This window comes from Dermacentor andersoni, chromosome 3, assembly GCF_023375885.2.
Source record: "Dermacentor andersoni chromosome 3, qqDerAnde1_hic_scaffold, whole genome shotgun sequence".
In the NCBI taxonomy this organism is placed as follows: Eukaryota; Metazoa; Arthropoda; class Arachnida; order Ixodida; family Ixodidae; genus Dermacentor; species Dermacentor andersoni.
The window spans coordinates 76130680-76142823 of NC_092816.1; positions in this window are offsets into that span (position 1 = coordinate 76130680).

A 12144-nucleotide genomic window follows, 5' to 3' on the forward strand; every position below is an offset into this window, starting at 1 on the left:
AGAAAGTGATATCACGGCTGAGCATTCGAAGTGTTGTAGCGGCATCTGTCCTTGATAATGGTATCGGCTCCTCTTCGTCGCCTTGGAGAGCCCACTGAGCAGCGTTATCGGTGTGTTCGTTCCCTATGACGCCGCAGTGACTTGGAAGCCACTGACATGTCACATGGTGTCCTTTCTCAGTCAAAGTATGGATTCTCTATCTAATCTCTAATCTCGAATACCAGTTATTCGTGTGGTCTGCGCTGCAGGACTGATAGCAAAGACTGCAGTGCTTCCTTCGAGTCACTGAATTTTGACCATCTTCGAGGTTGTTCTTGGCTGACGAGACAAAGTGCAGCGCGAAGAGCTGCAAGTTCCGCAGCCATCGGTGTCGGTGGGCGACATGTCTTGAAACTGATGATGGTGGCTTTCGCTGGGAAAACCACGGCTCCAGAGGAACACTGGAGAGTTGCCGATCCATCAGTATAAATATGTACGTGGTCAGCGTACCTCTCGTGCAAGAGGAGCAGAGTTGTTTAAGAGCAGGTGATGACAGCTCAGATTTTTTCCTGATTCCTGGTACGGTGAGGTGCACTGCAGGTCGAGCGAAAGAGCATGGAGGAATCGATGGCTTAGTTGCGGGGGTGAAGCCTGAGGGAAGGCAGGTGTAATAATACGAAATTATAGTACAGAATGATGCCTGCGGCCTTTCTGACGTTAGTGTTGCCAGATGGTGGGAACGGGGACGGGCAAAGTGCCTAATGTGCACTCTCAACCCTTCCACCGCCATAGTTGTTTGCATGGGTTGGTCCCGGGCGATCGCAGTAGTCGCTACTGTCGATGTGGATTTTGGCAAACCAAGACAAACCCTGAGAGCCCGAGCTTGAATAGCCTCTAGAGCATCAAGATTTGTCTGGCAAGTGTTGGTCAGTACGGCAAATTGTACCTCAAGAAGCCCACAAAAAGAGCCCTGTGCTATTCCAACATTGCGTGCACTGACATTCCCAAGTGTTTCCGCCCAGAAACTTAAGAAGCTGGGATATTGCTGTCAGACGCTGTTTCAAGTAGGTAACGTGCGGGTTCCATGAGATATCTCTATAAATGATTATGCCAAGAAATCTGTGAGTCTTCTAATAAGAAATTATCTGGCGATTTATTGAGATGGCGTAGGGTGTCATTGGTTTGCGAGTGAATGCCATCAGTGCACATTTGTCTGACGAGATTTCAAGACCTTGGTCGCAGAGATATATAGCTGTCAGAGTAGCAGCTTTTTGAAGTGTTGCGTATACATCAGCATGTGTATACATCAGTTGTTGCGGATATAACAGCTTCGTATCCCGATAATCTGACTGGTTTTGACATGTTAGGCTCACATATTACAATGATTGGGAACAAATTAGTATATATATACTGACGAAAGTCTAAAAGGCCTGACTTTAGTCCTCTTGCGTTCCACTGGATGATTGACGCTGCCTTGACTTCATCTCGAAAGGATAGGCAATGGTTGGCCATGTCTCTATTCTAGAGATCCTTAAGGCGTCCAGTACTTTCAGTGCACTTCGAGCAGACGTGGTTCCAAGGATCGACAGAATCACTCGAACGGCACCTATGAGGGGACGCAGCATTGAAATGACTTCCCGATCTGCTTCGGGCGTGTCGACAGCGGCAGGAGTAGGCTCCCGAGCAGGCTTGACAATCTGTGGTTCTGTCGGAAGTTGCGGGCTTGGAAGCGCAGGCCATTCTTCCTGAGAAATATTCCTTTCAGCCAATTTTCTTGTGCTGTTCAGCCCATTTTTGGCCTGATTGGAGAATGTAGGCGCTACAGTGGAAGGACTTGAGGACGACGCAACGAGCTATGGAAAGAAGAATGATAGGTGTAACGTTAAGGGATAGGAAAATAGCAGATTGGGGGAGGGAACAAACGCGAGTTAATGATATCTTAGTTGAAATCAAGAAAAAGAAATGGGGATGGGCAGGACACGTAATGAGGAGGGAAGATAACCGATGGTCATGGATTCCAAGGGAAGCGTAGCGGAGGGCGGCAGAAAGTTAGGTGGGCGGATGAGATTAAGAAGTTTGCAGGGACAACATGGCCACAATTAGTACATGACTGGGTTGGTTGGAGAAGTATGGGAGAGGCCTTTGCCCTGCAGTGAGCGTAACCAGGCTGATGATGATGATCATGATGATGATGCTCATGATGATGATGATGATGATGATGATGATGATGACAGTTGAAGGGCCCCTCTCCTTTCGTGTCTCTGCCTTTTTTGAGGAAGTTCGGTGATGCCGACGCCGACGCCAGATCGTTTCAGCAGCCTCCCTCTGTGTCGAATTGTCCCGAACCTTTTGTTTCAGTCCCTAGACGAGGCAGCATGGCAACCATTACAGTCGCTGCACTTGAGGGCAGTAGCCCGGCAAGTGTCCTACGCGTGAGGTTCAGCACACAGGGGACAGAGTAACGAGTTTGGACAGACCCCCTTGACATGTCTAAGCCTAAAGCACTGATGGCATTGAAGAGCGTTTTGTACGAAGGGCCGAACAGGGTGTCGGAAGTGACCGACTTTGACGTGAGATGGTATGCAATCACCTTGGAAAATAATTTTGACGCACCGCGAAGTTCCAAGACGGCTCACACGCCTGATGACAACACCATCACTTGCTGGTATGACGAGTACAGGCGAGTCCGCGCCGGGAATGGCGACATAAATGCCACAAATTACACCTGCTGTGGATGCATCGTCCATCGGTATATAGGAACGCACTTTGATGCGTCCTATCTCCAAGATTTGCTTGAGTTTTTCGAGCGCGCTCCCGTTGGAAACATCGATTGCGAGGACATTTTTGCGTGTGTTTATCCGAATGTCCTTAATTTCATTTGGCACGACCCCTTCCGAGAAAACAAATAGTTCTTGCCTGTTCAGCAATCGGAGGTTGCTTGAGTGTTCCTCGGGTACGAACACGATGGCGTGAGGCCAACGTTCAGGCCTTGACTTCAGAGTCGCAGTGGTCGCTTGCGTTGATGTATCCGCGTCCTCCTTTTGGCCCTCTTTCTGCGGATAGAGATAAAGCTATCATCCGATAAGTTTTCACCCGACACAGAGTACAGCTCAGTGTCATTGGTGTCACTGAGCAGGCTTCCTCTCTTCCTCGTGAAGGACGGCCTTGATGACCTCTGGCCAGGAGGGCCTCTGGAAGGCACCGCGTCCATGGCCACAAGACCGGGAGGAAAGGCACCAGGAAATTCCGAAGATTTCACCAGCAACCAGAGAACACAGATAGAAGCGTTCTACCAAGAAGACACTTCGTCGTCGTCGTCCCGCCCCAGATGTTCTACATGTACCTACATACATAAATAACGTTAGGGCGACGCCGACGGCAAGAAGTCGCTTGGGGCGTCCATGTTTCTATCGCAATAATAAATGGAGCGGAGCATGACATTGTGTCCATTTAATTTCTTAGTCGTTTTACAGCCAAGCTAACTGCGAGTCACTTGCATCTTCAGCAGACGCGCTCGTGAATAAGCAAAATTGACGCAATTCTTGGTATTGTCTGAGTGCGCGAAAGGTGAGCGGAGTCTCGGAGTGATCTGTAAGCGACAACTAAGCATTGTAAAAACATGCTCCAAATGCTCGCAATCCGTTGTTGTGCCATCTGCAACTGAATCTGGCTTTCTACCTCTGCTCGCCTTGGATGCGACGCTTTCTTGTCCTGGATCCTGATGATCGATAATATTATTGCGGTTAGAATGAACAGCTTCATTCGCACTAAACTTTATTTTAAATAGTCTTTCTTAACTACAACACAATATTCTTTTGAAAAGCATGCTTAACGTAACAAATATATCAATGTACGTTATGCCTACTGTTTCACCCGTTGCTAGTGTCATCAATTCCAAAGCACGCTTTTCTTTCCCGTGTAGGAGCGCGCCGCCGAAGTGATCGACACGCAGTGCGCTCAAGTGCACTTGCTCGAAGCGACACTAAATTTGTCTGTGTGGCACCGGTATTAATTTGTTTCATTCGCCAACTACGGTGAACAAGTTGCTGCCTCTAACGTCAAGAACAGAAAAGAAACGCAGATTAAAAAGAAAACATTGTTTTTTTCTTTCTTTTTGTTTTTGGTCCTTGCCCACCATTTTTTCTAAAGCAGTAAAGCTGCTATAAAAGAGATCAGTCACCTCTGAAGTCCCTCATACGGGTACACCAAGCGCACACGTGTGGTCCAATTGGGAAAGTCCGCCATCTCCTTTCCTCTACGTCGTTGTAAACGGCCAGTGTTCGAGTACGTGGTCGTGCAAAAATAGTTACCTACTCGGCACTCGTTAAGGGTGCACTTTTGCTGCGATATCTGCGCCGAAAGAGAAAACTTAAAGGCTCAAAGCGATCGCCACTACGCGATATAACCGCCTTACCTCACGTCCGTAAGGACTCGTTTACTACGATCCGTCCCTTTGCACGCCACCGCTCACTCCACAATACGCAAAGTGCCGAGAAGTGCAGTGCGGCGCGATTACATCTCCGTTCCATATTTAGGCTCTCCGAGCCGTTCCCGCGGGGCCGGTGAATCGCCTCTGGCAAACATGTCTCACTCTGATAAACATCGCCTTATCGGCTTTGCCTTTCTTACCTTATTTACCTCCCCTTAGCATTAGTCTTTGTCCTGCGCGTGCAGTGCGCTTTCGCGTGCCGTCCGATAAGGATCGTGTTGCACAATTTTCTCGAAGGCATTTCCCCTTGTAAAGCTATTTAAGCGAGTCAATCTAACGAGACACGCCGCCGGCGGGACGCTGAAAGTTTTCCTGGACACGGGACGTGTTTGCGTAATAGGCTTCGAGATGTAATCCGGTGCGTCCACGAGTGTTTGTTCTTTCCGCGCTGGCGCAGCAAGAAGTCATGAGAGCCGGCGACGTACCTTGTTTAGCTGTTTTTGTATGCGCTGCGGAAGTACTCGAGTAGGAACACGCCCGCACGCTGTTGCACGCGTGCGAAAGCTATACTTCCGGATATTGTGCAAGCTGATAAGATCGGCGAGGCGCGGTATAGCGCCAATGACGTGGAGTTTGTCTGCAACCCGCCGTGGTGGCTCTGTGGTTATGGCGTTGCGCTTCCGAGCACGAGGTGGCGGTTTTGATTCCCGGCACGGCCCAACGCCATCTAAAAAAAAATTCTAGGTGGCTTTGGCGCGGCGCGCATTTCGACGGGGGTGAAATGAACGAACGCTCGTGTACAGTGCATTGGGTGCAATTTTAAGAACCTCCGGTGGTCAGAATTAATGGGGATTCCCCCCCCCCCCCCGACTACCGTTGATAGTGATGATGGTGCCAGTATTGCTGTTGATAGGCTGATAGCGATTATTATTATTATTATTATTATTATTATTATTATTATTATTATTATTATTATTATTATTATTATTATTATTATTATTATTAATGGCACATTCGTAACGAAATAAAGGCTAGTTGCCACCCGTCAGAGCACTCCGAAACGACCATTTGAAGACGCCAAGTTCCCCATGATGTCCTGCGCCTTGCGTGTGCTCTCTCAGCGGTAACAATGCGCTAGGTCCCATGCGAATATCCTAAAGCGAAACTCGCAATACATGAATCGACTCCATCAGAAGCTTCCGTTAGCGTTCAGAAAAATGCATCTAGTAAAACTGCAAACGCGGTATACCTATGCCCCGCACACTTGTACATCGGCCGCCATCAATACGTTGTACTTATCCCGGGCGCTCGAGATTTCCTTTCCAGATACGCAAATCAACTATCCCGCCTCTTCTTCTCTATAATACCGACACATCCTTCTTGCGATTATTACGCGCACTACCGCGGGTGCCCATAGATGCCGGTAACAGCCCGTGCGCAGCGGCAGCAGTGCGGGCAACGCGTGTCGAAGCCGCGCACCGAACGAGGCCGTTCAGCAGAGCGGCGCGGTGCCGTGGCGCTGGGGGCGAAGAGCGCCACCAGGACGGTGTCTTATCTCACCTCTCCATCTTCCGGTTCCATGATGAGGATCCTAATGAGGGAGAGCGAGGCGCACAAAGTGGTCGTGTGAGCGCGCGCTCCCCTGGTGGAGGAGGATGCAGTTAATGCTTTTTCCTACGAGCGTGCAAGCGAGCGTGGGGATGCGGGTAGAATGGCGTCCGCGCTGGCGTCTGCCTGCTCGCTCTGTCGGCGCGACTCTCCTCTTTTGCGTTCGCTCCATCTTTTTTTTTTGCTTCGCAGGCGTTTCCCACCTGCAAACAAAATAAAGAAAAATATCAGTTATATTCGAGTTTCTTGCTAGGCATACATCAACAATAGCGTCAGCTGAAAGAAGCCCGCGACGGCAGCAACAATTTTCGGCTTTCTATGATACTGTACTCAAGCACGCAGATGTTTACATGGATTGACAAACTTGTGAATCCCCTTCAGCACTTCGCATTTGATCAGCTTACGCTGCCATCGATGCATATCTACAAGTTCTTCTACATATATAGAGCTGCTGCAGGGTTCATTTATTTAGCACCGTTTTCCAACACTCGAGAGTGTTAAAATTTAAAGAGGAAAGACAGCATAGTGAGAAAGCTCATCTGCCTTTTCATGGCGTGGTGCGACTTACGAGTACGTGCCGAGAATTCGATGCGATTACACGCTCAGCAGGTGCCATCATTCTCGCCCGCTCCGCAAAGTTTCATTGCATGTTAGGTTACTACCTACTGGCTGCAGGATTTTAGAACACCACTCTCCAGGCCTGTAACGACAGTGGTTACATAAGGTCTCCTCCAAATTGTTGAGTTCTGGCAACGTTTGATATTGGCGCGTCTTCTCGTACACCTGCGGCGATCTTTTGCAGAACGCCCCGCGCCCTCGAGAGCACGTGACGAAGCAGGCACGAAGGATATAATTTAAACGAATGGTCATGGAGGAAGGTGACCTCGTGCACGTCGCGCGTGCATCTTAAGATAATCTGCACGCAAAGGAGACGGGATGAGCTCAAACATAACGGGTGCAAAATGGCTGACGCTGTATGAAAGAGAAGTTGAAAATGCAACCAGAAGTTAAGTTTCCGAAGTCAACCTGTCGGAAATCAACCGTTCGTTTCTGTAACATTCCTACAGAAAAAATCTCAATGTGTTCTATAAATACTCGAAACCCACATTCCAGTGCATTACTTTCGCGTTGATTTAGGCAGGGCGTCCCCAGGTATCGTGCACCAAGGTTTAAATATACGCAAATGCAACGTAGCTGGACAGAACCAAGGCAAATGTTGTTTGGCGTCGCTTGGAGATGCCCAGATCATTTTTTTTTTGCACTCCGCCAAACTACATAGTTAGTCTCAATTAATCAATTAATGTTATATACTTGATGAAAAGTGTCAATTAAAAAGCCGTAGAGCAACAAGAAAAACTCCCGATACAGCTTTCTGTTGCTGAATGCATGCTACATAAAAGCGCTTTTCCAAGCATGAGAGAAACCCGCGAATAAACGCAAAGTGCCTCGAGCGGCCAGTCGCGCGCAATTTTGTGCCTATTCTCGGGCTTCTTTCACGCTCGGAAAAACACCTTTATGTAGCACGTATTAAGCAACAGAAAGCTGTACCGGGAGTTTCTCATGCTGCTCTACGATTCTCTCACTGACACCTTTCACCTGATTATAATGTCTGAGAGAGAGAGAGAAATACACTTTATTGTAAGACCAGGCTTCTTGAGCCCAAAGGTGGGTGGCCTCCTCAGTCCAGGTAGCCATGGCTCGCTGCCGCCGCCCGAGCCCTGTTTACCAACCGCAGCTGGCTGTCAGGGTCTTGCGTCACCAGCAGAGCCTGCCACTGGTCTTCCAATTCTTCTTCTGAATCCGCCTCTTTCTGCATGTTGTCGCCTGGTGGTGATGATGGTGGTGGTGCTTCTCGATTATTCCTGCATCCAAGCACCACATGGCTGAGAAGTTTGTTAATTATTTAAGACTAATGTTTGAGAAGATTGTTAATTATTTAAGACTAATTATGTAGCTAGGCGGAATGCAAAAAAAAAAATAATGAGTATCTCCAAGCTCTGGCAAACAGATTACCTTGGTTTTGTACAGCTGCGTGGCATTTGCATATATTTAAATCTTGGTGCATGATGGTTTGTACACCCCATATGATGCATGTTTTATAACTTCCTTTAGAGATGTTTTAAAAGTTGTAAAGTTATGCTAAACCATGCGTGTTTATTCCTGCGCCGCGTCGTATACACTTCTTTTTTTTTTTTGTAAAATCTACCCAGCGTGACTAAGCCACAGTTCCATAACAAATTATGCCAAACTTCGCAGTTGCGTCTTCGTTAGTATGTGTATTTGCGCTGACGAGTTATTTTTTCTGAATGCTACGACGGCAGCTAAAGATACAAAAATCCCTGCTGGCCTTCATCACTTCGCATTTGATCAGCTTACGCTACCGTCGATGCATACCTACAAGTTCTGCATATATAGAGCTGCTGCAGGGTTCACTTATTTAGCGCCGTTTTCCAACACTCGGGAGTGTTAACATTTAAAGAGGAATAACAGCATAGTCATATAGTTTATCAGCCTTATCATGACGTGGTGCGACTTACGAGCCCGTGTCGAGAATTCGACGCGATTACACGCACGGCAGAGGATGCGTCATCTAAAAAATTCCGTCGGTTGCGGTCTCGGTCTACTGACACGCGCGCGAATAACTGACGAGAAATTTATCTGTCCACCCGATAAAGAAGTCGCTGTGCCTGCTAAGCTGGGGCCCGTGTGCAGGTATCCTGCAGAGCTCGCGCACCGCACGATAACGCGAAAGCGCGTGTTTTGCACTGCTACTCCACTGTTCGTTTCGTTGCAGATAAGGGGCGCTTAGAAACACAGTTTTACTTTTCCTTTGTCTTTTTCTGTCGCCCGCACGCCCCAGAGCAATGGCCTGCTGCTGGCCCTGCAGATATGCATATCTCTTACCGTGCGCTCCTTCCTCCGCTACCACTGTATTTGTCCCTGTTTGCTGTGATTGACTATGCAAATTGAGCCCACGTCGAACACTCGTACTTAGACTTACGAATTGCAAATGGCCACGAAAGCGTTTCGTCTTAGGGTATATCTCGAGGCGAGCTTGGTGACGCTCTTAAGCCCGCATGGGGTCCCAGCAACTGACAATCCTGGACGTTACGTTGCTAAGGCTGCAGGCAGCGTTAGCCTCGCATTGCTCCTGCCAGCATTTACTCCACAATAGTTTCAAGCATGAATCAACAAGCGGAGCTAGCATACCCAGAGCCGGGAGAAAAAGTGTAGAAAAGCAGAAACTTCGCCCACGTCAGCTCTGAGCGTTGGCTAACTGACTGGGCCAACTGTGCTGCGAATCCCAATGTTCCACCTATATTAGTGGGGAATTAGTAGGCCTTTGTGAACGTCACACGCAGCCACAAGTGGCTCACAAATGTTGGAAAAAGAAACGAGTTACGTAATGCGCCAAACCTTGCCAGACATGTACACGAAGGGACAAGTTATTTGTAATAGAAAACGGTACTTGTATACGACTAAAAGAAAAAGCGCTACTGTGTCCAAATGGTTGCTTATCGGCAAGAAGCTCACTTTCTGGGGCACAGGCGTGGTAAAAAAACAAAAACAAAAAAACACGCTGGACGTTTTCTTCAAGAATCCTAAGAGAAGTGCATCAGAGAAATGTTGACAATTTCCGTCATGGTTGAATGAAAGCTCACCAGCTTCAATTCTTGCTGATGAGAATTAAATTCTGGGGTTTAGCATGTCAAAACCATGATTTGATTATGAGGCATGCCGTATTGGGGAACTGTGAATTAATTTTCACTTCCAGGAGATCTTTAACGTGCCCCCAACGAACGGCCGGGACAAGGACACTTTTGCATTTCGTCCCCATCGAAATGCGAAATTTTGCTGATGAGGACTTTTCATGTGGAGAGTGTGGAAATCTCGCAGATATAACTCAGAATGTTGTGTTAGCATGTCACATTACCCATTCAAAGGTAAAGGACGATTTGCTAGCCGGCCAGCATTCTTGGCGTTTGTAAATAGTAGGGGGAGAGCGAATAAATCTGTAAGAGAGTCCATAATTTTTTTGAAAAAATAAAAGTCCATAAAAGTTTGCGCATGTTGTGTGTCCCTTCTTCGTTCGACGTCCTGTCCTTGTGCGCGCAAAAGTCTAATAAGACTCCATTTCACCGGTCGGTAGCTATATGAATTGGTGGAAAGGAGATGAGGTATGGAGTCAGGGTGCGTCTGTTTCAGCTGTACGTTTCCTTTGTCTTTTTTATTTAATTTGCTAGTTATAAGTGAGCCAAGACGACTGCAAGAACCTACACATGTTATGAAAAACTTACTTCGAAGAAATTTGTATTTGCGCAGGCTCGGCAATGTTTCATGACGCAAAACCAGAGCAAATCGCCGAAGTCCAAGGAAAATAGATAGAAGTGCGTGTGAAGGAAGTAACTACAGGACGCAGGCGCTGACTACCAACTGAATTTTATACACCAAAGAACACAACTGTCAAAACTTCTTCAAGGCCGGGCCATACTGAAGGCAAGCCGGACCTTCCACATATCATTGCATGGTGCCACAAAGATTTTTATAAAAGTCAAATAGAACATTGAGCCCGCTTTTTTTTACGTTCCTCAAGTTAGCAACAAGTTCAAAACTATCTTGTATCCCTTCTTGAGGCGTGTTTTGTACCGTTACGTTAACTTAATCTAGACGGCAGTGCAAGACACTCTATTGCACTTCGATGCACAAGGTGGATTTGAGGAAAATCTGCGAGTCAGGACTCCTTTGTTTGTACGTGGCTTACAGTGTAGGCCTACAATGTGAAACAGAAGTGTGAAATGCACAAAGGAAAGAAGACTAGATCAGGAAAGAGAAAGAGTGGAGTGAATTAATTATCGTAGTATGGCGGTGAAGGGTGAGTGAAGGCCATCAATGTGTCATATCTGTTCAGGTTGTATTAGAGTATGAAGCCAGCTGAACCTGTAAAGTTGTTCCCGTAGTCGTCGGTCTAGACCCGTGTCCAATTCGGACTTCTGAGAATCAAGGGTCGACGTGCACGTCCGCTGGGCTGCAGAGAGTTGCTTTTACACTAACGCGAGGACACCTCCTACGAATGGATACTATGGTTTCACTGATGCCTAAAATGCCATAGAGTAGCAAACTGAGTAAATATGTACTCATTTACGCTTGAAATGCAGCACGCAAACATGCACAAGAGGGCAGAAATATGCCACGCTTCGTCCGGAAGTTCTGTATTTTCATTTCGTCCCGAGCAGGTTTTCGAGCTACCCTACGAACAGGAATCATAGAGATAGCTGTCGGTCATTCCAATAGATAAGCAAGCAAAACGGTCAAGGCTTTACCGTTGTTGCCGCACCATTGACGAAGCGCTGCCTCTTCGCGGGTCTTCGATTACAACTGCCCACACAAGAAAATACAAATAAGCGCATGATGCAAAAGGGGTTTTGTAACACGCGTGGTGTCGAAACCTGTCCGCGTGGAAGAACGCGTTTCTGAGGCGCAGACGCAATGATCGAGAGCTTGGACACCCTATAGGTACCCGAAGAAATAAACGCACGGAAAAGGGAGAAAAAGGACATCGATACGGTGGCGGCGCGGCCTTCAGATGTTCAGCGGGCGTCCGTCGGCACTCATTACTGTCCTCCGCCTCGGCAGAGTGCCGCAAAACGGGATCTCCTCGACCGTGGTGCCGGCAGGACCGTACGGGTTTCTCGGAACTGAAAGAAAGAAGCGACGGAGAGGAGGGGAACGGAGGAGATAACGTCAAGGCATGCTTCGACCTCACGGACCGCTCACGAGAGTACCCCACCCCCGGAGCTACCGAGCTCGCTTCTTTTCCGAGAGGAAGGAACGCCGGCCGCTCACTCCTGTCGCCATGCCAGCACGCGCCCGCGCGTCACGAACCAAGCCGTGTCACGCGCGCGAGCGCTGCCCGAAAGAAAGCGCGCCGCTAGTCGGGACTCCGCCCACGGTGTCTGGCCCTCGCGCACTAATGGTGGGAGCCGCCGCGCCGTGATGCTTTGACCTTGCCCTCCGAGCCCGTCATCACTGCTCGCACGCGCCGCACCAGACCTTGCCGGTGTGGCGCCGGCAACCATGCCTTTTCTCCCCTCACCGCGTGCCTCGGGTGCAAACTAGTGAAAACGTGC